Here is a 26522-nt window from a genome sequence, read left to right as displayed (position 1 = left end):
GTCTGGCTGGGGTCGCTTAGTTACCTCATGCGCGGTCACGCAGGGCTAGCCATTTTTATTTTTCTTCTGTAATGAATACGCTAATGTCCGGTTGGAATATTATCAAAGTTTTATGTTAAAAACACCATAAAGATTGATTGTGAACATGGTTTGACATGTTTCTACAAACGCTAAGGGAACTTTATAACTTTTCGTCTATGATGGATGTACGCGCATCATGCCTTTTGGAATAGTGATCTGGACGCATCGAACAAAATTGATTTATTTGTACATAAATGATGGACTTTATCGAACAAATGAACATTTCTTGTGGAAGTGGGAGTCCTTCCGGTGCATTCCAGCGAAGATCAGCAAAAGTAAGAAAATATTTATAACAGTATTTTAGAGTTTTGACGACGCCGTGGCTTGACGGCTAACTGTATAGCTTGCATTGATGGCCGAGCTCTGTACTCAGAATATTGACCAATGTGCTTTCTACGTAAAGCCTTTTTGAAATCGGACAATGTGGTTGGATTAAGGAGAGGGTTATCTTTCAAATGGTGTAAAATAGTTGTTTTGAATTTGGCGCCCTGATATTTCACTGGCTGTTGAATAGTGTGAACTGTGGGTGGGACGGTAGCGTACCACGCAGCCCCGAAAGTTAACAGTTCCCCTTCTCCTTGAATGTCTTACTTCCATTGCCAAATAGTAAAGTCTTAGCTTGTCCTATGCACACACATTTATAGAATTAGTCTTCTAATCATTCAGTTATACATTTTAGGAGTGAATCATTTAGTCAAAACCTTAATCATATAAATTCCATTAACCTGTCTGGGCTAGGGGGCAGTATTGTCACGGCCGGATAAAAAACGTACCCGATTTAAACTGGTTACTACTCTTTCCCAGAAACGATAATATGCATATTATTAGTAGATTTGGATAGAAAACACTCTGAAGTTTATAAAACTGTTTGAATGGTGTCTGTGAGTATAACAGAACTCATATGGCAAATCTGCAACACTCAAAGGTTTTAAGACTGATCGTGGCCCGTGTGATTCTTCCTTAACGAAGAAGCCCCACCTAGATGGCTACTTTAAAATGTTGGAAGCCCTCAATGGTAATGTTAATGTCAAAATTGATTTTATCCATCTAGAGTCCTCTATCTAACTCCATGAGATGAGACTGAACCAATAGCCAGGAATAGACCAGCAAACGCTGGCCCCTAATTGCAATGAGGTGTACCTGGAGACAAATAGATACACCTGGGTTAATTAATTAAGACATGTCACATAACATAAATACCAGGTGTATTGGGTCTACTTAGCATCAGTTGCATTTTCTCTGTTACTACCACTCCTGTACCCGGCATCATGCGCATGTTCAGACTGACGGTGATCACATGTGCGTATACAAAATCTGTATCTGATGCAGATTAGAATTTAAATATATATGACCAAATGTTTGTATTTGAGAGTAATGGAATTATGTGTCATGTATGACTTGCGGGACATTACATTTATATTGTTCAAAACAAAGTTGTCTAACAAACTGCCACATTGCATGCATGGAATAAGAGACCAAATTCTGAACTTGATGACTACAGTACACTTAGTATAACTCAAATGCTGGAGTATAGAGTCAAATGCTAAATTCTAGCTTCATGGTCCAAGTGCATATGATGTGGAATGTTGCTGTGTGATGTTGTTTCAGTGCTGGATGCAGCTTGCTGTACACTAACAGATGGAGGTACTGTATGTAGTGATGATGATGATACTACTTAACCAAGCTAATGTGGTGGTGTGTAATTCCTGTTTATTTGTCCTGGCAGCAATCACCATCACGTGTTAACCTGTTAGGGCTAGGGGGGCAGTATTTGCACGGCTGGATAAAAAAATGTACCTGATTTAATCTGGTTACTAATCCTACCCAGTAACTAGAATATGCATATACTTATTATATATGGATAGAAAACACCCTAAAGTTTCTAAAACTGTTTGAATGGTGTCTGTGAGTATAACAGAACTCATTTGGCAGGCAAAACCCTGAGACAGATTCTGACAGGAAGTGGATATCTGATGTGTTGTATTACCTTTAAACCTATGCCATTGAAAAACACAGGGGCTGAGGAATATTTTGGCACTTCCTATTGCTTCCACTAGATGTCACCAGCCTTTACAATGTGTTTTGAGTCTTCTGGAGGGAGATCTGACCGAACAAGAGCCATGGAACGATGATGGCCCATTAGACACCTGGCGCGCGAGTTCATGTTGGGTACCCTCGTTCCAATACGTTATAAAAGAGAATGCATTCGTCCACCTTGAATATTATTCATGTTCTGGTTAAAAAAGGCCCTAATGATTTATGCTATACAACGTTTGACATGTTTGAACGAACGTAAATATATTTTTTCCCCTCGTTCATGAAGTGAAGTCCGGCGTGCTTAGATCGTGCTAACAAGACGGAGATTTTTGGACATAAATGATGAGCTTTTTTGAACAAAACTACATTCGTTATGGACCTGTGATACCTGGAAGTGACATCTGATGAAGAGAATCAAAGGTAATGGATTATTTACATAGTGTTTTCGATTTTAGATCTCCCCAACATGGCGGCTAGTCTGTATCGCAACGCGTATTTTTCTGGGCGCAGTGCTCAGATTATTGCAAAGTGTGATTTCCCAGTAAGGTTATTTTTAAATCTGGCAAGTTGATTGCGTTCAAGAGATGTAAATCTATAATTCTTTAAATGACAATATAATATTTTACCAATGTTTTCTAATTTTAATTATTTAATTTGTGGTGCTGACTTGAATGCCGGTTATTGGAGGGAAACGATTTCCTGAACATCAACGCCACAGTAAAACACTGTTTTTGGATATAAATATGAACTTGATAGAACTAAAAACGCTTGCGTCCCACCTAGCCCATAGAGGTTAAGGCTCTGATGCTTTACTGCAATGTGGTAAGCTAGTCACCGACCACCTATGATATTTTCTACTGTAGATTAGCGTCACTGGCCCACACCAGTCTTCGCTCTCCTTCGTCCCTCACCTTTCTCCTTTTCTTGATCTTTTCCCCCCATCTACCTCAGATGGAGGTCAGATTCAAATCAAGCGTGCCAACTATGGTCGTCGTAAACACGATGTGTGTTCCAATGGGCGCCCTTATAACCAACTCACCGACACCAACTACCTCAGCCAATCCTCCACCAGCAAGATGGCAGGAAGGTACTAGAACCTGTGGTGTTTACCTGTAGGAACTCCTGGCTGTAGTGGTAACAACCACCAGCAAGATGGTAAAAAGATACTAGAACCTGAAGTGTTTACCTGTGGGAACTCATGACCTCTACCTGTCTTTGACACAAACAGGTGCGGTGGGAAGAGCCAGTGTGTTGTCCCGGCATCCAATTTAGTTTTTGGAGACCCCTGTGTTGGGACTTACAAGTACCTGGACACCAAATACTCCTGTGTCCAACAGCACGAAACAAGTCAGTCTCTGAATGTGTGCTAATAATAGTTAGTGGTGGGCACCAATAGCCATAATTTAATTCAATGTAATATCGGTATGACTGTGGCATGTTGGGATATTGTTTAATACTCCTAGCCATTTTACTCTTTTGTAAAAGAGTGCACTCTGCTGATTGCTAGAAAAGGAATAGAATGGGTTGGTTCCCCTAGGGTACCAGCTTGCTAACTTTGTTTTAATAAATGCTGCCTTATGGCCACAACATGTTTCATACATGCATTTGTTTCTCCAAGTGTATACCACCCTCACCTGCTAACGAACACTAGCTGGCACACAAGCTGTGGTTACGGAACAATGTAGCCGGCAACAACTTTAGTTATCGTAGCCTGTAGGGAGGTCGGAGACCAGGCAGTGTGGTGCCAAGACGGACAAAGGAACTGATCGTGGACTACAGGAAACGGAGGGCCAAGCCCCTCCCTACCAGGAGGCTAAAAATATTTATCAGCCCTCCGATCCTCAATTCTACAGCTGCACCATTGAGAACTATTTGACTGGCTGCATCACCACTAGGTATGGCATCTGTCCGCAAGGTGCTACAGAGTAGTGCGTACATCACTGAGGCCGCGCTCCCTGCCATCAGGACCTCGACACGACGTGTGTCAGAAGGCCCTACATTGTCAATGCCTCAAGCCACCCAAGTCATACTGTCCTGTTGCTCCATGACAAATTGTACGGCTGCACCAAGTCTGGAACCAACAGGACCCTGAACGGCTTCTACTTCCCCCCCCCCAAGCCATAAAACTGCTGAGTGACTACCCCTGACTATCTGCATTGACTTTTTTTTTTTTTTTTTGAAATTACTTTTTTGACATCTGCTGCTGCTGTTCCTTGTTATATGTACATATCGAGCTCAAGTAGCCAGCAAGATCATTGAAGGAAAGTGGCTGAAGCTTACTTGATGCTTGTGCACACTTAATCTGGTTTAAGACTGAATATGTATCAGTGAACGGTAACTAGCTAGCGCTACTCCCACAGATTTGTAGGGTATACAGCTAATATGGCACAGCATAGAAATACAGATTTGGTGTAGCGGGTCGACTTTATTTTTCACCAGTCTAGGTCTAGCCTGTTTGCTTAAAATGTTAGCCATTTGAGTCCTGCTCATAAGGAAGTGGAACTACAAGGTAACGGTGGAAGATGACGCGCTTAACTTTTTATACTTTAGTACATGCCGACAAGTTTAAGATGACTTAAAAAATTCACCTGAAATCAACATTCCCTGTTAGTGCCCATCCCTAACACTTCACCAGGCTAATGTGTCTTAATTTCTGGCCAGTGTGGTGTAACTCCTGTGTTGTCCTTGCAGCATCATATGTGAAGGCTCTGATTCCCAACTACTATGTGGTAAGCTGGTTAGCACTCCCGTACGGTATAATCATGTGGTGAAGTATATTAGTCACTAGCCCACACAAACACCAAGATTTGGCCATCCTTTTCTTCTTTCTCTTAGATCGGGGTGAGATCCATATTCAGCGTGCCAACTATGGTCGTTGTCAACACGATGTGTGTTCCATTAGGCACCCACAGGAACAACTCAAAAACACCAACTGCCTCAGCCAATCTAGCACTAGCACAATGGCAGAAAGGTAGTGAAACCTTTAGTGTGCATTTACCTGTAGGCACTCATTGGCTGTGGTGTTAACCTCTACCTGTTGACACACAGGTGTGACGGAGAGCGCCAGTGTCGTCAAGGTATCCAACTCCGTGTTCGGCGACCCCTGTGTCGGAACTTATAAGTACTTGGATGTGGCTTACACCTGTGACTGAATGTGGGTTTTATATATGTGCATGCACACATGACTGGGAACTAGAATGCTGTTGCTGCTGACGGTTTGTCTTGCAGAATATCTTCCTGTGGAACCTGAAGATGTACAAGGCTTCTGGGATATCTTCATCAGGTTGTGCTGTTTTCCTCCAACTGCCAAATCAACTTCAATGACCATTGTAAACCTGTCTATTTTGTGTGGAAGTGTTTCTGAACTGTGGTTGGTCTGAATTAAATGAAGTGTCAGAGACAAGACTGGTTGCCTCTTGTATATTACTAAATGTCACACCAATATTTCTGAACATGTGTCCTTTATTCTCGCCTTTCACCGGACTCATTTGTACCTGGCGCTAATGTGCCTTTGTCTTACTGTCTGTATTCTGTGCCCACCGTTAGGCAGTTGTTAAATGCTCTGGATGGTCAAACTATATTTAAATCAATTGTACCTGCCTCTCAAATCACTGACAAGTAGTACTTATGACATCAGCAGGCTTACTTGACCTAATCTGTATGCATCAACAGCTAATCTGGTGACAAAGCAGACCTGGACAGGTTATACAATGTGTAGACCCTACAAATGTACATCAGTAAGTGATTGGCTCAGATCATGAACCAAATGTTACTGTAACGTGTAAATTAATCTAGAGGCTGTTTCTTCTCTTAAACATACTTGCAGGGAAGCTGCCCAACTACATCACATTAGTCATCTAACAGCCTCTGATCCAGAGACACACACACACGCAAACAGGGTCAACGCCCTGCTAAAGGGCACATCGACAGATCTCCACAATGTCAAAAACGTAGTCCAACACAGTTCCAAGAGCAGCCCTTCAACCATCAGATTCCAGCCAGAGAATAAATAGAATTCCATTCCCTGCACCACAAACAAAACAACCATAAAAACATCCAGGACAATATAACAGCAAGGCCAATGTTTGAGTGCATGTATGGCACCATGTCCATCTTGGTGCATTTGAATGAGTGTATGCATTTGTACAAACACCTGCATGGCATCAGCCTCAACTATATCAACACAGCCCCTCAGTGTCAATGTATTTACCTTTTATATATAATTTAGATCTGTCATTCTATCCTTTGCCCAGCAACTCCTCCCACTTTGTCTCCAATTCCACATCACAGTCCTCAGCTTCCCTTAGCCCATCCCGCCTGTCTCTGCTGGCAACCCTTCGGATTTCTATGCAGCATATCTTTCAACGATACAGTTTATCTAATTGAATAGACTCTAGACTGAGTTAAACTTTTACTATGAGCGTTGGTAATTGACTGACAAGATCTCAAGTATTTCTAGGGTCCATTTTAGATCTATGCTATGCATTTTCAGCCATTCCTGACAGGCTGCTTGAAGACAATACCAAAATAAAAGGTCAATTCTGTATCCTCACAAAATCTGCAGAACTTTGATGATTGTATGCCACAAATATTCAGCATTTTGTTGGCAAGAAATCTATACAATTTTTGCTGAAAAGCACAAGTCTTGAATCAACTCGTACACCCCGTACCATGGAATCGGTAAATCAAAAATTTCTTCCCAACAATTTTGCAGTCTGTATGGCATAGATGTCAATATCCTGGTCCTCAAATGAAACTGGTATACATTCCTATTTATGCTATTTTTTTTTCCTCTGCAAGTTTTGGTCCTTTATATTGGACAGACAGACCAGTTCCCTACCTCCTCCTGCTGCCACCTGTCTCCATTGTTGGGGTAATGTAATCAACTGGTTATAATCTTGGATTGAGCAGACCTTTCCATATAATTCTGATAACTCCATGAAAGACAATTCTACCATTCCAATTGACAATATCATTTAAAAACAAATAGCCTTTTCAAACTTTTTTTCCCATAAATATTGGTCTTTTATAAACCGTCACATTTGAGTAGTGCCATAATATTTGTAATATTTGTTCTATCCTTTCAGGGGGATGAAATTGAAATTGTAGCCAGTTCTGCAATGCTTGTTTGAAAAAGAGAAATACTTTGAAAAAAGTATCATTTGAAATTAATCAAAATGAGACATGGAAATCTGTACACAGGCCAAAAAGTCTATTTTAGACAATGGATTAGCTTTTTTTAGTAATCTACTTGAGGAACATTTAGGGTTCAAGTAGAACTTTTGAATAAGTGAAGCTTTTAGAGAGAAGTTTAGTGCTTTTATATTTAATAATCTCAACACACCCAATTCATATTCATTATATAGCGAGCTAGGCCTGCATACCACCCTGCATCTTACTGCTGCTTTGCTTCTTAAGCTAAGCAGGATTGGTCCTGGTCAGTCCCTGGATGGGAGAACAGATGCTTCTCAAAGTGGTGTTGGAGGGCCAGTAGGAGGCACCCTTCTGTCTTGTCTAAAAAATATCCCATTGACCCAGGGCAGTAGGGTGCCGTCTTTTGGATGGGACGTTAAATGGGTGTCCTGACTCTCTGTGATCACTAACGATCCCATGGCACTGATCGCAAGAGTAGGGGTGTTAACCCCAGTGTCCTGGCTAAATTCCCAAATTGTCCTTCTTACCATCATGGCCACCTAATCATCGCTGGTGTACAATTAGCTACTTCATCTCCCCTCCTCTCCCCTGTAACTATTCCCCAGGTTGTTGCTGTAAATGAGAATGTGTTCTCAGTCAACTTACCTGGTTAAATAAAATAAACACATTCATAAATATAGATAGGCACACTGTATCTTGTCTGGTTTAGCGTCCCAAATTAAGATAAATATTTTTTGCTCATATGAATTGAAAAACAAATCATCAGGAGTATGCAGCGCCATATGAAAGTAAGTAAACTGTGATATGACTAAGGAGTTAATCAGGGCAAATTTTCTATAAATAGACAGGAATTGACCTCTCCATGGTTGCAGGATCTTGTCTGTTTTCTATTGAAATTAATTTTGTAGGGCTCATGTAATATTTTTTTATATGAATACCAAGTATGTCTACTTCACCATCAGACAATTTTAAAGATAAACTGCATATTAATGTAAAAGTTGTATTTTTTAAAGATCCAATACCTAACATTGTACACAGGTTTTAGTCCAGAGAGTCCAGAAAACATATCTAGATCTTCAATGAGACATTGCAGGGATCTAGCTTGCGGACTTAATAAAAAACTTGAGTCATCGGCATACATGGACACCTTTGTTTTTAAACCTTGGATTTCTAATCCTCTAATGTTATTTGATCTGATTTTAGTAGCTAGCATTTCGATGGCCATAATGAATAGATATGGTGACAGCGGACACCCTTGTTTAAGTCCTCTTGACGATTCAAAACTCTCTGAAAAGTAGCCGCTATTTACTATTTTACACCTATACAGTACTTTTACCCATTTTAAAAGAGAATCACCAAAATTGTAAAAATCCAGGCATTTTATGAACAAATTTGTAGTCCGTAATTTCCTGTAGACCCTGCCACATACGTCTCGTGTCTTGGCCGTTGAATTGCAACTCCATTTTCTCCCTATACCGACATTCTGCTTGTTTGATTGCCTTGCGGAGGGAATAACTACACTGTTTATATTCAGCTATATTCCCCGACCTCTTTCCATGGTTGAATGCGGTGGTTCACGCATTCAGTTTTGCACGAGTTTTGCGATATATAAGTCAGGTGAACAAAAGGACTTGAGTTACTGTATGTTGATATTGTTACACCATGAGTCATTAATCATGAGGCATAAACCCCTACCCTTCCACTTACCAGAGAGATGTTTGATTCTGTCGGGCGCGACGCATGAAGAAACCCGATGGTTGTATGGACTTTGATAACATATGTCATGATCTGAGCCAATCACTTAATGATCAGGGTTTGTAGGGTCTACACATTGTAATGTCTTAACGGTCCAGGTCTGCTTTGTGTACACATTAGGTCAAGTAAGCCTGCTGATGTCATAAGTACTACTGGTCAGTGATTTGAGAGGCAAATACAATTGATTTAAAAATAGTTTGCCCGTCCAGAGCACAATGAATATTTTACAACTGCCTAAAGGTGGGCACAGAACATAGACAGCAAGACAAAGGCACGTTAGCGCCAGGTACAAATGAGTCCGGTGAAAGGCAAGAATAAAGGACACATGTTCAGAAATATTGGTGTGACATTTAGTAACATACAAGAGGCAACCAGTCTCGTCTTTGACACTTCGTTTAATTCAGACCAACCACAGTTCAGAAATGCTTCCACACAAAATACACAGGTTCACAATGGTCATTGAAGTTGATTTGGCAGAAAACAGCACAACCTGATGAAGATATCCCAGAAGCCTTGTACATCTTCATGTTCCACAGGAAGATATTCTGCAAGACAAAACGTCAGCACCAGCATTCTAGTTCCCAGTCATGCGTGCATGCACATATATAAAACTCACATTTAGTCACAGGTGTAAGCCACATCCAAGTACTTATAAGTTCCAACACAGGGGTCGCCGAACACGTAGTTGGATACCTTGACGATACACTGGCGCTCTCCGTCACACCTGTGTCAACAGGTAGAGGTTAACACCACAGCCAATGAGTGCCTACAGGTAAATGCACACTGAAGGTTTCAGTACCTTTCTGCCATTGTGCTGGTGGTGGATTGGTTGATGCAGTTGGTGTTTTTGAGTTGTTTGCGTGGGCGCCCAATGGAACACACATCGTGTTGACGACGACCATAGTTGGCACGCAGAATATGGATCTCACCCCGATCTGAGGAAGAGAAAGAAGAAAAGGATGGCCAAATCTGGGTGTTTGTGTGGGCTAGTGACTAATATATATCACCACATGATTATACCGTACGGGAGTGCTAACCAGCTTACCACATAGTAGTTGGGAATCAGAGCCTTCACATATGATGCTGCTTACTGCAAGGACAACACAGGAGTTACACCACACTGGCCAGACAAATTAAGACATACATTAGCCTGGTGAAGTGTTAGGGATGGGAACTAACAGGGAATGTTGATTTCAGGCTCATTTGTTTAAAGTCATTATAAAATGTGTTGGCGTGAACTAAAGTATAAACAGTTTGACACGTCATCTTCCACCGTTCCCTTGTAGTTCCACTTCCTTATGAGCAGTCCTCAAAATGCTAACATTTTAAGTAAACTGGCTGGCTAGATCTAAGCTGGTGAAAAATTAAGTCGACCCACTACACCACATCTGTATTTCTATGCCGTATACACTACAAATCTGTGGGAGTAGCGCTAGGTAGTTACCATTCAGTCTTAAAACCAGATTAAGTACGCACAAGCAAGCTTCAGCCACTTTCCTGCAATGTTCTTGCTTGCTAATTGAGCTAGATATGTACATATAACAAGGAACAGCATATGTCAAAAAGTATTTGCAAAAAAAAAGCTATGCAGATAGTCAGGGGTAGTCATTCAGCAGTTATGGCTTGGGGGAAGTAGAAGCCGTTCAGGGTCCTGTTGGTTACTGACTTGGTGCAGCCGTACCATTTGTCATGGAGTAACAGGACAGTATGACTTGGGTGGCTTGAGGCATTGACAATGTAGGGCCTTCCGACACACGTGGTGTCGAGGTCCTGATGGCAGGGAGCGCGGCCTCAGTAATGTACTGGGCCGTACGCACTACTCTCTAGCACCTTGCGGACAGATGCCATACCTAGTGGTGATGCAGCCAGTCAAAAAGCGCTCAATGGTGCAGCTGTAGAATTGAGGATCGGAGGGCTGATAAATATTTTTAGCCTCCTGGTAGGGAGGGGCTTGGCCCTCCATTACCTGTAGTCCACAGTCAGTTCCTTTGTCCATCTTGGCACCACACTGCCAGGTCTCCGACCTCCCTACAGGCTACGCTAACTAAAGTTGTTGCCGGATACATTGCTCCATAAGCACAGCTTGTGTTAGTTAGCAGGTGAGGGTGGTTTACACTTGGAGAAACAAATGCATGTATGAAACACGTTGTGGCCATAAGCAGCATTTAATAAAACAAAATTAACAAGCTGGTACCATAGGGGAACCAACCCATTCTATTCCTTTTCTAGCTATCAGCAGAGTGCACGCTTTTACAAAAGAGTCAAATGGGTAGGAGTATTAAACAATATCCCAACATGCCACAGTCATACCGATAGTAGATTGAATTAAATTATGGCTATTGGTGCCCACCACTAACTATTACTAGCACACATTCAGAGACTTACTTGTTTCGGGCTGTTGGACACAGGAGTATTTGGTGTCCAGGTACTTGTAAGTCCCAACACAGGGGTCCCCAAAAACCAAATTGGATGCCGGGACAACACACTGGCTCTTTCCATCGCACCTGGGTGTTTCAAAGACAGGTAGAGGTCATGAGTTCCCACAGGTAAACACTACAGGTTCTTGCTGCTGGTGGTTGTTAACACCACAGCCAAGGAGTTCCTACAGGTAAACACCACAGGTTCTAGTACCTTTCTGCCATCTTGCTGGTGGTGGATTGGCTGAGGCAGTTGGTGTCGGTGAGTTGGTTATCGGGCGCCCAATGGAACACACATCGTGTTTACGACGACCATAGTTGGCACGCTTGATTTGAATCTTACCTCCATCTGAGGGAAGAGAGACAAAGAAAAGGAGAAAGGTGAGGGACGAAGGAGAGCGAAGACTGTGTGGGCCAGTGACGCTAATCTACAGTAGAAAATATCATAGGTGGTCGGTGACTAGCTTACCACATTGCAGTAAAGCATCAGAGCCTTCACACGTGATGCTGATTGCTGCCAGGACAAATAAACAGGAATTACACACCACTCACATTAGCTTGGTTAAGTAGTATCATCATCATTACTACATACAGTACCTCCATCTGTTAGTGTACAGCAAGCTGCAGCCAGCACTGAAACAACACACAGCTAATTCAGCAACATTCCACATCATATGCACTTGGACCATGAAGCTAGAATTTAGCATTTGACTATACTCCAGCATTTGAGTTATACTAAGTGTACTGTAGTCATCAAGTTCAGAATTGTCTCTTATTCCATGCATGCAATGTGACAGTTTGTTAGACAACTTTGTTTTGAACAATAGAAATGTAATGTCCCGCAAGTCATATGATATGTACTTCCATTACTCTCAAATACAAACATTTGGTCATATATATTTATATTCTAATCTGCATCAGATACAGATTTTATATACTCACATGTGACCACCGTCAGTCTGACCATGTGCATGATGCCGGGTACAGGAGTGGTAGTAATAGAGAAAATGCAACTGATGCTAATTAGACCCAATACACCTGGTATTTATGTTATGTGACATGTCTTAATTAACCCAGGTGTATCTATTTGTCTCCAGGTGCACCTCATTGCAATTAGGGGCCGGCGTTTGCTGGTCTATACCTCGCTATTGGTTCAGTCTCATGGAGTTAGATAGAGGACTCTAGATGGATAAAATCAATTTTGACATTAACATTGCCATTGAGGGCTTCCAACATTTTAAAGTAGCCATCTAGGTGGGGCTTCTTCGTTAAGGAAGAATCACACGGGCCACGTTCAGTCGCAAAACCTTCGAGCGTTGCAGGTTTCCATTTCATGAATAGAGACAACGTATTTCCTTATTCTACATGTCGGAGAGACATATTTGTTCAACATAGCATATTTTTATCTGAACCTTTCCAAAACGTTGCATCCTGCTGATCGCACCCTATTATTCAATCTACTTTAATAAAATGAATATTGCCTCTGTTGTCTCAAATGTAATTACATTTGTTATTTGATTTGCATGTCCGTGCGCTCACGGACACCATAATGGAACACATATAAAGATGATATCCTGTGTCCATCATTCTCTATGGTCAGATCCCCATGATGTGTTGTTCTGGTGGCTGAATATGTGTCCTCTTCCTCTCACCTTTCCATTCTCAGGGCTGCTGAACAGGTGCCTTGTCCTTCAACTTGCGAGCCCTTTGGGTGTTGCACTTATCAGGCTTCACCGCCGCGGTACGGAAAGGCTGGTCCTAGTGATTTTGTGCATTTATATGTTCCCAGTTGCCACTCCTGTGAAGGGAGACCACTGAGCTTGAAGGCAGTTTGGTGACCACAGAACCCACAATACAGGTACTCTACTGTAAATATTATTAAAGTGAACCGTGTTGAATGACTATGTACAGTCGTGGCCAAAGGTTTTGTATGATGGTAATTTGCATATACTCTAGAATGTTATGAAGAGTGATCAGATGAATTGCAATTAATTGCAAAGACCCTCTTTGCCATGCAAATGAACTGAATCCCCCCAAAAAATGTCCACTGCATTTCAGCCCTGCCACAAAAGGACCAGCTGATATCATGTCAGTGATTCTCTTGTTAACACAGGTGTGAGTGTTGACGAGGATAAGGCTGGAGATCACTCTTTCATGCTGATTGAGTTCGAATAACAGACTGGAAGCTTCAAAAGGAGTGTGGTGCTTGGAATCATTGTTCTTCCTCTGTCAACCATGCTTACCTGTAAAGGAAACATGTATTGTCATCATAGCTTTGCACAAAAAGGGCTTCATAGCCAAGGATATTGCTGCCAGTAAGATTGCACCTAAATCAACCATTTATCAAATCATCAAGAACTTCAAGGAGAGCGGTTCAATTGTTGTGAAGAAGGCTTCAGGGCGCCCAAGAAAGTTCAGCAAGCACCAGGACCGTCTCCTAAAGTTGATTCAGCTGCTGGATCGGGGCACCATCAGTACAGAGCTTGCTCAGGAATGGCAGCAGGCAGGTGTGAGTGCATCTGGGGTAAAGTCATTTTCTCTGATGAATCCCGTTTCCGATTGTTTGGGGCATATGGAAAAAAGCTTGTCCAGAGAAGACAAGGTGAGCGCCACCATCAGTCCTGTGTCATGCCAACAGTAAAGCATCCTGAGACCATCCATGTGTGGGGTTGCTTCTCAGCCAAAGGAGTGGGCTCACTCACAATTTTGCCTAAGAACACAGCCATGAATAAAGAATGGAACCAACACATCTTCCGAGAGCAACTTCTCCCAACCATCCAGGAACAGTTTGGTGAAGAACAATGCCTTTTCCAGCATGATGGAGCACCTTACCATAAGGCAAAAGTGATAACTAAGTGGCTCGGCGAACAAATCATCGATATTTTGGAGATAGAAAACTTCTATCTCCAGTTTCTCAGTCTCTTGGTCACAGCTTTGATGCTCCTGTACTTTCACCTCCTTCTAGATGGTAGCGGGGAGAACAGGCCATGGCTCCGAGTAAGTTAAAGATTTTCATCCTTTCCAATGCGGCCCCATAGACGTGGATGGGGACTAGCTCTCTGCTGTCTACTGTAGTCCACGATCATCTCATTTGTTTTGTTGACATTGAGGGAGAGGTTATTTTCCTGGCATCATTCCGTCAGGGCCCTCAACTCCTCACTGTAGGCCGTCTCGACATTGTTGGTAATCAGGCCTACCACTGTTGTCAGCAAACTTGATGATTGAGTTGCCACACAGTCATGGGTGAACAGGGAGTACAGGAGGAGGCTGAGCACACACCCTTGTGGGGCCCCAGTCTTGAGGATAAGCGTGGCGGAGGTGTTGTTGCCTACCTTCACACCTGAGGTCGGCCCGTCGGCCCAGCTGCACCGGGCGGGGTTGAGACCAAGGGCCCAAGCTTAGTGATGTGGCATGATTGCTATTTTCTTTCGTTTTTGAACCAGAACCCCCAACAGAAGCTAGCCAGCTAACTAGCTACAAGCTAGCAGTCAGCTAGCCACTGCTAGCGGTCACCAGCTACCTTTAGCCCAGAATACTCTTGCCAGTTTGCACAGCACGAATCAAACCAGAGCAAATCTGACTTATTTTTCTCCATATCTCCTAATTCCCACTTCAAGCTCTAAACCTTTACAACTGGATCATCGCAGCTAGCTGCTATCCGATTGGCTTCTCCTGGCTAACGTCTCTGTCCCGAAGCAAGCACCTATTAGCCTGGACCTATTTCATGCTAGGCCCATCTGTGTGTCCAGCTCGCCAAGCTACTCACTGCAGCCAATGATGATCACTCGGCTACGCATGCCTCTCCCTAATGTCAATGTGCCTCGTCCGTTGCTGTTTTGGTTAGTAATTATTGCCTTATTTCATTGTAGAGTCTCTAGCCCTGCTCAATACGCCTTAGCTAACCCTTTAGTTCCACCTTCCAAACATGCGGTGACCTCACCTGGTTGAAATGATGTTTCTAGAGACAATATCTCTGTCATCGTCACTCAATGCATAGGTTTACCTCCACTGTATTCACATCCTACCATACCTTTGTCTGTACATTATGCCTTGAATCTATTCTACCGTGCCCAGAAACCTGCTCCTTTTACTCTCTGTTCCGAACGTACTAGACGACCAGTTGTTATAGCCTTTAGCCGTACACATATCCTACTTCTAATCTGTTCCTCTGTTGATGTAGAGGTTACACCAGGCCCTGCAGTGCCTAGCTCCACTCCCATTCCCCAGGCGCTCTCATTTGTTGACTTCTCTAACCGTAAAAGCCTTGGTTTCATGCATGTTAACATTAGAAGCCCCCTCCCTAAGTTTATTTTATTCCCTGCTTTAGCACACTATGCCAACCCGGTTGTCCTAGCCGTGTCTGAATCCTGGTTTAGGAGGACCACCAAAACCCCTGAAATGTCCATTCCTAACTATAACATTTTCCGACAAGATAGAACTGCCAAAGGAGGCGGAGTTACAATCTACTGCAGCGTTAGCCTGCAGAGTTCTGTCTTACTATCCAGGTCAAAGAATTTGACCTTGTACTTTTAAAAATCAACCTTTCCAGAAACAAATCTCTCACCGTTGCCACTTGCTATAGACCACCTTCTGTGCCCTGGACACCATATGTGAACTGATTGCCCCCCATCTATCTTCAGAGCTCGTGCTGTTAGGTGACCTATACTGGGATATGCTTAACACCCCAGCCATCCTACAATCTAAGATTGATGCCCTCAATCTCACACAAATTATCAATGAACCTACCAGGTACAACCCCAAATCCGTAAACACGGGCACCTCATATATATCATCCTAACCAACGTGCCCTCCAAATACACCTCTGCAGTCTTCAACCAGGATGTCAGCGATCACTGCCAAATTGCCTGCGTCCGTAATGGGTCTGCGGTCAAACAACCACCTCTCATCATGTTCAAATGCTTCCTAAAACACTTCAGCGAGCAAACCGTTCTAATCGACCAGGCCCGGGTATCCTGGAAGGATTTTGACCTCATTCCGACAATAGAGGATGCCTGGTTATTCATTAACCTCTATGGGCTAGGCGGGACGAATTCGTCCCACCTACGTAACAGCCACTTGAAGCCTGTGGCGCGATTTTCAAAACCTTAAAAATCCTATTACTTCAATTTCTCAAACATATGACTATTTTACAGCTATTTAAAGACAAGACTCTCGTTAATCTAACCACACTGTCCGATTTCAAAAAGGCTTTACAGCGAAAGCAAAACATTAGATTATGTCAGCAGAGTACCCAGCCAGAAATAATCAGACACCCATTTTTCAAGCTAGCATATAATGTCACAAAAAACAAAACCACAGCTAAATGCAGCACTAACCTTTGATGATCTTCATCAGATTACAACCCTAGGACATTATGTTATACAATGCACGCATGTTTTGTTCAATCAAGTTCATATTTATATCAAAAACCAGCTTTTTTACATTAGCATGTGACGTTCAGAACTAGCATACCCCCCGCAAACATCCGGTGAATTTACTAAATTACTCACGATAAACGTTCACAAAAAACATAACAATTATTTTAAGAATTATAGATACAGAACTCCTCTATGCACTCGATATGTCCGATTTTAAAATAGCTTTTCGGTGAAAGCACATTTTGCAATATTCTCAGTAGATAGCCCAGCCATCACGGCTAGCCATTTAGACACCGACCAAGTTTAGCCCTGACCAAACTCCGATTTACTATTACAAAAGTTTCATTACCTTTGTTGTCTTTGTCAGAATGCACTCCCAGGACTGCTACTTCAATAACAAATGTTGGTTTGGTCCAAAATAATCCATCGTTATATCCAAATAGCGGCGTTTTGTTCGTATGCGTTCAAGACACTATCCGAAATGTAAATAAGGGTCACGAGCATGGCGCAATTCATGACAAAAGATTTCTAAATATTCCATTACCGTACTTCGAAGCATGTCAACCGCTGTTTAAAATAAATTTTTATGCCATTTTTCTCGTAAAAAAGCGATAATATTCCGACCAGGAATCTGCGTTTAGGTAAACAGACGAAAGAAAACATAGCAGGGGTTCGACGTCGGCACGCGCCTGAGTCTCACAGTACTGTAACCAGCCACTATCCAAACGCACTACTTTTTTTCAGCCAGAGCCTGCAAAGCCACGATTCAGCTTTTTGCCGCCTTCTGAGAGCCCATGGGAGCCGTAGGAAGTGTCACGTAACAGCAGAGATCCTCTGTAATGGATAGAGATAATCAAGAAGGGCAAGAAATTGTCAGACAGGGCGTTTCCTGTTTGGAATCTTCTCAGGTTTTGGCCTGCCAAATGAGTTCTGTTATACTCACAGACAACATTCAAACAGTTTTAGAACCTTTGGGGTGTTTTCTATCCAAAGCTAATAATTATATGCATATTCTAGTTTCTGGGCAGGAGTAATAATCAGATTAAATCGGGTACGTTTTTTATCCTTCTGTGAAAATACTGCCCCCTAGCCATAACAGGTTAAACAGGTTACTACTCTTTCCCAGAAACGAGAATATGCATATTATTAGTAGATTTGGATAGAAAACACTGAAGTTTCTAAAACTGTTTGAATGGTGTCTGTGAGTATAACAGAACTCATATGGCAGGCAAAAACCTGAGAAAATTAAAAGCAGGAAGTGGTCTGTCTGCAATTTTGTAGTTCTCCCTTTCCTTCTCTATCGAAACCCCACGGGCACTTTAGTTATGTTGCACTTTCTAAGGCTTCCATTGGCTCTCTAAAGCATTCAGAAAGAGGATTGACGCGTCTCCTGTCTCCGGGCAGATAACAGGAGCACAGTTTGTCAGTGGTGGCTGGTGGCTAAGAGATGGGAATGCATGTTCACGAAACCTCGCTATTTTTTCTCTTCCTTTTTGAATGAATACAGCATTGTCTGGTTGGAACATTATTGCTATTTTTCAAGAAAAACACCATAAAAATGTATTTTAAACAGCGTTTGACATGCTTCTAAGTACGGTAAATGAACATTTTGACATTTTTGTTCTCGAAATGAGCTCGCGTTACCCTTTGGATAGTGACCTGAACGCATCGAACAAAACGGGGATATTTACACATAACTATGGATTATTTGGAACAAAAACAACATTTGTTGTGGAAGTAGCAGTCCTGGGAGTGCATTCTGACGAAGAACAGAAAAGGTAATCCATTTTTTCTAATAGTAATTCTGAGTTTAGGTTGCCCCAAACTTGGCGGGTGTCAAATTAGCTAGCCGTGATGGCTGAGCTATGTACTCAGAATATTGCAAAATGTGCTTTCGCCGAAAAGCTATTTTAAAATCTGACATAACGATTGCATAAAGGAGTTCTGTATCTATAATTCTTAAAAGAATTGTTATGTATTTTGTCAACGTTAATGATGAGTAATTTAGTAAATTCACCGGAAGTTTTTGATGGGTATGCTAGTTCTGAACATCAACAGCGATTCCACTGGCTGTTGAATAGAGTGGGAGTCCTACCTAGCCCATAGAAGTTAACAACTGGGTGAAAGGAATATGAATATGTGTTAATAGAAAAAGGCATGCTCATGAAAATAAAACGTGTCCTCCCTCATCTTAAATGGCAGGAACTGCCTCTGGTACAAAGTCATTGAACACTGGTCACTTTAATAATGTTAAGACACTTTTTCTTGCCACTGTAATTAAAACACTATATGAACCCTTTGGAATTATCTGGATTTCTGCATAAATTGGTCATAAAATTAGATCTGAACTTCATGTAAGTCACTGTGGAACGCTGTGGAACATCCAGATGCTCTTTGTCAACAGACAAACATAGTGTGCTTCATCTAATAACACACGAATTGTATTTTTCTTGTCTATATTGAATACATCGTTGTAGGTTGGAAAAAGTATGTCAACACCTAGGCTAATGACTTCTCCAAAAGCTAATTGGAGTCAGGAGTCAGCTAACTTGGATTACAATCATTGAGACGAGATTGGAGATGAAGAACTGATGACTTGCACAAGCTGGAAAGGGTTACACAAGTATGTCTTAAAGGCTTGATGTTCATCAGTCCACGGTAAGACAAATTGTCTATAAATAGAGAAAGTTCAGCACTGTTGCTACTCTCCCTAGGAGTGGCCGTCCTGCAAAGATGACTGCAAGAGCACAGCGCAGAATGCTCAATGAGGTTAACTTCTTACATCTAGGCGTTCCGCTAGCGGAACCCGGTTCCGCCAGCGGGACCCCTAACAAACAGCCAATGGGATCGCATGGAGCGAAATACAAAAACAACAAAAATACCACAATTCAATTTTCTCAAACAATCAACTATTTTACACCATTTTAAAGATACACTTCTCCTTGATGTAACCACATTGTCTGAATTTTCAAAAAAACATTAGATTATGTTAGGAGAGTATATAGACACAAATAGTCACACAGCCATTTTCCAAGCAGGGAACTATGTCACAGAAACCGAAAACACAGCTAAATTATGCACTAACCTTTGACGATCTTCATCAGATGACACTCCTAGGACATTATGTTACACAATACATGTATGTTTTGTTCGATAAAGTTCATATTTATATCCAAAAACCCCTTTTACATTGGCGTTTGATGTTCAGAAAATGTATTTCCAACCAAAACCTCCGGTGAATTTACAAAAATACTCATCATAAACGTTGACAAAATACATAACAATTATTTTAAGAATTATAGATAGACTACTCCTAAAATAGCTTTACGGAGAAAGCACATTTTTCAATATTCTGAGTACATAGCTCAGCCATCACAGCCAGCTATTCAGACACCCGCCAAGTTCGGGGCCACCTAAACTCAAAATTAGTATTAGAAATATTGTATTACCTTTGCTGATCTTCGTCAGAATGCACTCCCAGGACTGCTACTTCCACAAGAAATGTTGTTTTTGTTCGAAATAATACATTTTTATGTCCAAATACCTCCGTTTTGTTCGTATGCGTTCAGGTCACTATCCAAAGGCTAACGCGCGGGCGCAGTTCGAGACACAAAAAGTCAAAATGTTCCATTACCGCACTTAGAAGCATGTCAAACACTGTTTAAAATCAATCTTTATGGTATTTTTCTTGTATAAATGCAATAATATTCCAACTGGACAATAGCGTATTCATTCAAGAAGAAAAAGAAGGAACAGCGTTCTCGCGTGACTGCACATATCCAATCTCTTTGTCCCCAGGCAGGCCACTCAGTAACTGAGCTCCTATACTCTGCCAAGTGACAGGAGAAGGCTCAATCCACTTTCTGAAGGCTTTAGACAGCCAATGGAAGCCTTAGAAAGTGCAACGTAACCCCACAGATACTGTAGATTCGAAAGGGACTAGAAAGAAGAACTACATTTCTCAGATCCTTCACTTCCTGGTTGACTTTCTCTCAGGTTTTTGCCTGCCATATGAGTTCTGTTACACACAGAAGCATCCAGGGTCTCTCATACAGCATCTCCACTCCCACTTGTCTCCAATTCCACATACCAACCCTCAGCTTCCCTCAGCCCATCCCATCTATCTCTGCAGGCCACTTCGGGTTTCTACTTTAACACATATCTTTCAACTACGCTGTGATGTTTAACGAACAATTTCAATCTAATCGAATAGAATCCACAGATTGCGAGTTGAAGATAAATACTTTTAGTAAGAGTATTAGTATATTAGTAATTGACTGACCCGGTCTCTCCAGATCTCCTAAGGGTCTCCAGATCTCCTGGGGTCAATATTAGATCAATGCTATGCATTTTCAGCCATTCCTGAACCTGAGACCAGAAAGAGGCTACCGGAGGGCAATACCAAAATAGATGGTCTATTCATTCTGTGTCCTCACAACAAAATCTGCAGAGGTTCGATGATTTTATGCCCCAAATATTCAGTATTTTGTTGGTGGCAAGAATTCTATATTTTAATCTTAACTGAAAAGCACGAAGTCTTGAATTTTGCGTTGTTTTATATATCAACTCATACACCCTGTACAATGGAATCGGTACATCAAAAATCTCTTCCCAACTATTTTGCCATCTGCATGGCAGAGTTGTCAACATCCTGGTCCTCAAATGAAACTGGTAAACTTTCCCATTTATGCTATTTTTATTCCTCTGCCAGTTTTGATCCTTTATATTGGGCAGACAGACCAGTTCCCTACCTCCTCCCGCTGCCACTCGCCTCCTACGTTTTTGGGGCAATGCTGTAATCAATTGGTTGTACTCTTGGATTGAGCAGACCTTTCCATATAATTCTGATAACACCATGAAGGACATAACTCTACCATTCCAATTGACAATATCATTTAAGAACAAAATACCCTTATCAAAAATCTTGTGCACAAATACTGGTCTTTTATCAACCAGCACATTAGAGTTCAGCCATAGTATTTTTTGTAATATTTGTTTTATCTTTTCAGGTGGATTAAATTGTATCCAGCTCTGCAATGCTTGTTTGAAAGAGATACTTTGAAAGTATCATTTGCAATTAATCGAAAATGAGACATGGCATCTCTGCACAAAGGCAAAAAGGCCATTTTTAAACAATGGATGAGCTTTTCTTAGTAATCTACTTGAACCATTTAGGGTTCAAGTAAAACTCTTGAATTAGTCTTCCCTGTGGCTCAGTTGGTAGAGCATGGTGTTTGCAACACCAGCATGGTGGGTTCGATTCCCACGGGGGGCCTGTATGGAAAAAAAAAAAAAATGCATGAAATGTATGCATTCACTACTGTAAGTCGCTCTGGATTTAAGCTTCTGCTAAATGACTAAAATGTAAATGTAAAATGAATAAGTGAAGATTTGAGAGGTTTAGTGCTTTATATTTAATAATCTCAACCCACCCAATTCATATTCATAATATATTACATTAGATCGTTCTTGAATAAGTTCAAGTTCTTGTTTTGTATCTCTGTAGTATTGTTTTTATTGCTATTTACCTTTACTATTAGTTCATGGGTTTTCTTTTAGCTAATGCTGACTATGGGGCATACAACCATTGAAGCTCTGCAGATTTGAGGATCCAGAATCAATTGTCCATTTATTTTGGTATCGATCTAAAACTGACCCTAGAAATAGTACTGTTGGAGAGACCGGGTCAGTCAATGTATTGCAACTCAGTCTGTAGATTCTATTTGACAGAAATTGTATGTTAATCACAACATCGTATGCTGCGTAGAAATCCCAAAAGGGTGGCCAGCAGAGACAGGTGGGATGGGCTAAGGGTTGGGATGTGGAATTGGAGACAAGTGGGAGCGGAGTTGCTGGGCAAAGGATAGAATGACAGATGTAAAATAAATTCCATATAAAAGGTAAATACATTGACGGGCTGTGTTGATACAGTTGAGGTTGATGCCATGCAGGTGTTTGTACAAATGCACCAAGATGGACATGGTGCCATACATGCACTCAAACATTGTTGGCCTTGCTGTTATATTGTCCATGATGGTTTTCATTCATTGGTGGTTCATGTGGCAGGGCATGGATTGATTTTCGTTCTCAGGGTGGAATCTGATGGTTGAGGGGCAGCATCGGTGGGAGATCTGTCTACGTGCCCTTCAGCAGGGCGTTGACCCCGTTTGCCTCTGGATAAGAGGCTGTTAGATGACTGTGGTGTAGTTGGGCAGCATCACTGCATGTATATGTTTAAGAAATAGCCTCTAGCTTAATTTCCACATCACGGTAACATTTGGCTTATGATCTGATCAATAAGAGCCAATCACTTAATGATCAGGGTTTGTAGGGTCTACACATTGTATGTAATGTCTTAACCGTCCAGGTCTGCTTTGAGAACAGATTACCTGGTGACTTGGACAAGTAAGCCTGCTGATGTCATAAGTACTACCCGTCAGTGATTTGAGGGGCAGGTACAATTGATTTAAATTGTTTGACCATCCAGAGCACAATGAGTATTTTACAACTGCCTAAAGGTGGGCACAGAATACAGACAAAGGCACGTTAGCGCCAGGTACAAATTAGTCCGGTGAAAGGCGAGAATAAAGGACACACGTTCAGAAATATTCGTGTGACATTTAGTAACATACAAGAGGCAACCATTCTTGTCTTTCTGACACTTCATTTAATTCAGACCAACCACAGTTCAGAAATGCTTCAACACAAAATACACAGGTTTACAATGGTCATTGAAGTTGGAGGAAAACAGCACGACCTGATGAAGATATCCCAGAAGCCTTGTACATCTTCATGTTCCACAGGAAGATATCCTGCAAGGCATACTGTCAGCACCAGCATTCTAGTTCCCAGTCATGTGTGCATGCACATATGTAAAACTCACATTCAGTCACAGGTGTAAGCCACATCCAAGTACTTATAAGTTCCAACACAGGGGTCGCCGAACACGGAGTTGGATACCTCGACAATACACTGGCGCTCTCCGTCACACCTGCGTGTCAACAGGTACAGGTTAACACCACAGCCAATGAGTGCCTACAGGTAAATGCACACTGAAGGTTTCACTACCTTTCTGCCATTGTGCTGGTGCTGGATTGGCTGAGGCAGTTGGTGTTTTTGAGTTGTTCCTGTGGGCGCCCAATGGAACACACATCGTGTTGACGACGACCATAGTTGGCACGCTGAATATGGATCTCACCCCGATCTGAGGAAGAGAAAGAAGAAAAGGATGGCCAAATCTGGGTGTTTGTGTGGGCTAGTGACTAATATACGTCACCACATGATTATACCGTACAATAGTGCTAACCAGCTTACCACATAGTAGTTGGGAATCAGAGCCTTCACATACGATGCTGCTTACTGCAAGGACAACACAGGAGTTACACCACACTGGCCAGACAAATTAAGACATACATTAGCCTGGTGAAGTGTTAGGGATGGGCACTAACAGGGAATGTTGATTTCAGGTGCATTTTTTAAGTCATTTTAAACTTGTCGGCATGTACTAAAGTATAAAGGGCTATGCGCGTCATCTTTCACCGTTACCTTGTAGTTCCACTTCCTTATGAGCAGGTCTCAAAAGGCTAATATGTTAAGCAAACGGGCTGGCTAGACTGAAACTGGTGAAAAATAAAGTCAAACTGCTACACCAAATCTGCATTTCTATGCCATGCTATGTGTCAGATTAGCTGTATACCCTACAAATCTGTGGGAGTAGTGCTAGCTAGTTACCGTTCACTGAAACATAGTCAGTCTTAAACCAGATTAAGTGCGCACAAGCATCAAATAAGCTTAAGCCACTTCCCGTCCGTGTTCTTGCTGGCTAATTGAGCTTGATATGTACATCTAAAAAGGAACAGCATATGAGACAAGTCAAAAAGGGTCAATGCAGATAGTCGGGGGTAGTCATTCAGGAGTTTTATGGCTTGGGGGAAGTAGAAGCTGTTCAGGTTCCAGACTTGGTGCATCCGTACCATTTGTCAGTGGCCAGTGTCATTGACAATGTAGGGCTTTCCGACATGTGTGGTGTCGAGATGCTGATGGCAGGGAGCGCGGCCTCAGTGATTTACTGGGCCGTACGCACTACCCTCTGGCATATGACCGCAACGTGCTACATACCTAGTGGTAATGCAGCCAGTCAAAAAGCTCTCAATGGTGCAGCTGTAGAATTGAGCAGCGGAAGGCTGATAGCAAATCCTTTTAGCCTCCTGGCAGGGAGGGGCTCGGCCCTCCGTTTCCTGTAGTCCACAATCAGTTCCTTTGTCGTCTTGGCACCACACTGCCAGGTCTCCGACCTCCCTATAGGCTACGCTAACTAAAGTTGTTGCCGGCTACATTGTTCCATAACCACAGCTTGTGTGCTAGGGTTAGTTAGCAGGTGAGGGTGGCTTAAACATGGAGAAATAAATGCATGTATTTAACACTTTGTGGCCATAAAACAGAATTTAATAACAAAGCTGGTACCATAGGGGAACCAACCCATTCTATTCATCAGCAGAGTGCACGCTTTTACAAAAGAGTAAAATGGGTAGGAGTCATACCGATAGTACGTTGAATTAAATTATGGCTATTGGTGCCCACCACTAACTATTACTAGCACACATTCAGAGACTTACTTGTTTTGTGCTGTTGGACACAGGAGTATTTGGTGTCCAGGTACTTGTAAGTCCCAACACAGGGGTCCCCAAAAACCAAATTGGATGCCGGGACAACACACTGGCTCTTTCCATCGCACCTGGGTGTTTCAGAGACAGGTAGAGGTCATGAGTTCCCACAGGTAAACACTTCAGGTTCTAGTATCTTTTTACCATCTTGCTGGTGGTTGTTACCACTACGGCCAAGGAGTTCCTACAGGTAAACACCACTGGTTCTAGTACCTTTCTGCCATCTTGCTGGTGGAGGATTGGCTGAGGCAGTTGGTGTCGGTGAGTTGGTTATCGGGCGCCCAATGGAACACACATCGTGTTTACGACGACCATAGTTGGCACGCTTGATTTGAATCTTACCTCCATCTGAGGGAGATGGGGGAAGAGAGACAAAGGAAAGGTGAGGGATGAAGGAGAGCTAAGACTGGTGTGGGCCAGTGACGCTAATCTACAGTAGAAAATATCATAGGTGACTATACAGTAGTGTTGAGTAGCTTACCACATTGCAAGAAAGCATCATGGCCTTCACACGTGATGCTGATTGCTGCCAGGACAAATAAACAGGAATTACACACCACTCACAGTAGCTTGGTTAAGTAGTATCATCATTATTACATACAGTACCTCCATCTGTTATTGTACAGCAAGCTGCAGCCAGCACTGAAACAACATCACACAGCTAGTTCAGCAACATTCCACATCATATGCACTTGGGCCATGAAGGTATACTCCAGCATTTGAGTTATACTTATTGTACTGTAGTCATCAAGTTCAGAATTTAGTCTCTTATACCATGCATGCAATGTCACAATTTGTTAGACAAATTTGTTTATAACAATAGAAATTGAATGTCCCTCAGGTCATATATGACACGTACTTCCATTACTCTCAAATACAAACATTTGGTCATTTATATTTAAATTCTAATCTGCATCAGATACAGATTTTGTATACTCACATGCAACCACTGTCAGTCTGACCATTTGCATGATGCCAGGTACAGGAGTGGTAGTAACAGAGAAAATGCAACTGATGCTAATTAGACACAATACACC

At 42.1% G+C, this 26522-nt stretch overlaps 3 pseudogenes across 2 annotated transcripts; 1 reads left to right on the top strand and 2 right to left on the bottom strand.

Annotated features, from left to right (window-relative positions):
- Positions 1 to 1349: 1349 nt before the first annotated feature.
- LOC123729679 (L-rhamnose-binding lectin CSL3-like) lies at positions 1350 to 23594 on the top strand (annotated as a pseudogene).
- LOC106598903 (L-rhamnose-binding lectin CSL3-like) lies at positions 9403 to 12483 on the bottom strand (annotated as a pseudogene). Its single transcript, XR_006761357.1, has 9 exons — positions 12387 to 12483; positions 12042 to 12077; positions 11914 to 11958; positions 11659 to 11793; positions 11413 to 11531; positions 10073 to 10117; positions 9827 to 9962; positions 9644 to 9751; positions 9403 to 9572 (listed from the first exon to the last, which is right to left on the bottom strand). The product of XR_006761357.1 is annotated as an L-rhamnose-binding lectin CSL3-like (transcript).
- On the bottom strand, positions 23468 to 26522 carry LOC106583763 (L-rhamnose-binding lectin CSL3-like; annotated as a pseudogene). Its single transcript, XR_006761359.1, has 9 exons — positions 26426 to 26522; positions 26092 to 26127; positions 25967 to 26011; positions 25699 to 25833; positions 25438 to 25556; positions 24137 to 24181; positions 23891 to 24026; positions 23706 to 23813; positions 23468 to 23634 (listed from the first exon to the last, which is right to left on the bottom strand). The product of XR_006761359.1 is annotated as an L-rhamnose-binding lectin CSL3-like (transcript).

This window comes from Salmo salar, chromosome ssa22 (genome assembly GCF_905237065.1).
Source record: "Salmo salar chromosome ssa22, Ssal_v3.1, whole genome shotgun sequence".
In the NCBI taxonomy this organism is placed as follows: domain Eukaryota; kingdom Metazoa; phylum Chordata; class Actinopteri; order Salmoniformes; family Salmonidae; genus Salmo; species Salmo salar.
This window is presented reverse-complemented; position numbering and strand designations above follow the sequence as displayed.